Consider the following 2330-nt stretch of genomic DNA (forward strand, 5'->3'; position numbering starts at 1 on the left):
AGGTAGTGCAATATTTGATTCAAATCGATCATTCTATTCGCCTGAAATTGGATTTATTTATGTTGAAAATTTTGAACTTGTGAGGGTGAGGATTTGGTTCAAACATGGGGTCTAAAATCAATATTTGTCTAATTATGAAATTATAGATCTACCTCAGGAATAATTCGTCGTAATATTTTCCCCAAAGTATAAAAAGTTTATTGTAAAAAAAAGCTTAAATACTTTCATAATTTTAATAGGTAAATAAAATTATCTACAATTGCAATACCTGTGCACCGATTAAATGTAAACGTACTATAAAACGCAAAAGTCATTAACTAATGAACTAATGATAAATTATGCATACAAAGTTTTTACAAACTATTTAAAACCCGTGTTTTGTTAATGCTCACAGAAAATAAAAAGATCTAGTTGGATATTTGATGTCCATTTTGAATAAATATAATACCAGTAAAATTGTTAGCTGTTATAGATCGTTATATGTCAGTACGGCACAGGATGGTGCAAAAGGTACGCAATTCCCCCACAACCATTTCTAGTCAGTAGGCGAGTATATTAAAATTTCAGAATAGCTAATTCGCAATAGGTAAAGTTTTTTATTTTTGACATGACAAATCTGCAATGAAAACGTATGAAGAATATTTTTGTAAAACATATCCTCCTTCTATCTCAACTTCTTTCTTGAAACGTGAACTAAATGGGGGATAGGGGAGTACCTTTGAACAGCGCTCATAAAATGTGGGTTTAACATCTCGACATGTGTATCCGCCCGTCTGCCCCTATTGTTTTTGGTAAATATCTGTCAATATTTAGGGGATGAAATTGACCAAATACCTAAACATCGCGAAATATTACATGGAGAAGGGGATCGGGCCAAAGAATAAGCATGTCTGTTTTGATAAAGATCGGTCATCATTTAGCGGGTCAAATGGACCCAGAAACCATCAGCAAAACGTGAGCTGGCATTGTGGAATACGCAGGCACTATCAACGCTGTTGAGGAAATGCTGCGCAGATGAATCTATACAAGGAAAGGAGTGAGATAAATATGCACACCAAATTTTCATAAATAAATAAATCAATACTAATATCTAAGAGGAGTGATTGACCTTTAAATTGATACCAATTATATTGTTGTTTGTACTCGGATGTGGGAGTTATTTGAGATTTTACATGAAGTCCCTGTTATGGTCAAGGAGAACGTCTATAATTTTCGGTGATGTTGAAATGATATTTAGGTGGTGTAATGAACCGAAAACGTTGTTTTGTCAGATTTTCTAGTCGCTCTAGAGGCCATACTTAGAACGGCTGTTTAGATAATGATAGTTCAATATACCAAAACTTAAAGTGACCAAATTTTTATTTTATGGCGTAAATATCCACCTCGGAAAAACAAGATTTGGAAGATATGCCAGGGTTATAAAGTGGAACTGTTGACATATATTCGGTCAAGAGGGTGGAAATGTCGCGAAATATTGGCAGTCCATAATATAGAACCGCAGAAAGTTAGATTTTCGTGGTAGTTGTGTAGGGTATCATATGGTCGACCCTGTACGACTATACTGCTCCACTCACTGGTTTTTACATGGCAAACTTGTTTTCTAGCATCGTTCTCAACTTTGGGTGTCTTTTTCAGTTGTCGACCGAATGTAGATGAGTGAACATGTTTTCGCAGTGCCATTGTAAATTTGATTACCCTTCGCCACACTGTGGTACAGGGTATTATGACTTTGTGCACATGTTTGTAACATGTATAACTCCTATATATTAATTATGCTGCATAATGACATGTGTATATATTGATTTTAGTCGGTTCACATGCAAATAATATCTCATAGTTAAGATCGTCCAATTTCATTTAAATTTTTTTGTGTTTTTCACGAGACAGCTGGGATCGTCAAATTTTTAAACCAAATAATAAACCCAATTTTTGCACTAGTTTTTATCAACCGATTAAGGTTATATGCATATCATCTAAATCAAACAGACTTGCTAATCACATAAAATAAATTGTCTGCTCAAAATCAACTGTATCCGGTGCTAGAACCACCCCCAAAACCATTGCCCCGATTTTGGGCCATACTATTTGTAACTATTTATCAATAAGTTTGTTGTTTTGTAATGCAAGAACAATTAAAAAAGACATTTTCGACTTCCGTAATACCATCTATCACCAGGACCATTTTACCCTTTAAGAGTTCCAAATGCAAACGATGTAATAAAAATTTATGTATATTTTTCATAATAAAATAACTATCAAATTGTTAGAAAAATTGTAATAATTACAAAAGTAAGAAAATTTGATATTAAGATTGAATAACAACGCATATA

This window comes from Musca vetustissima, unplaced genomic scaffold, assembly GCF_032173495.1.
Source record: "Musca vetustissima isolate MV318-11 ecotype Yass unplaced genomic scaffold, APGP_CSIRO_Mvet_v1 utg83149, whole genome shotgun sequence".
Lineage (NCBI taxonomy): Eukaryota > Metazoa > Arthropoda > Insecta > Diptera > Muscidae > Musca > Musca vetustissima.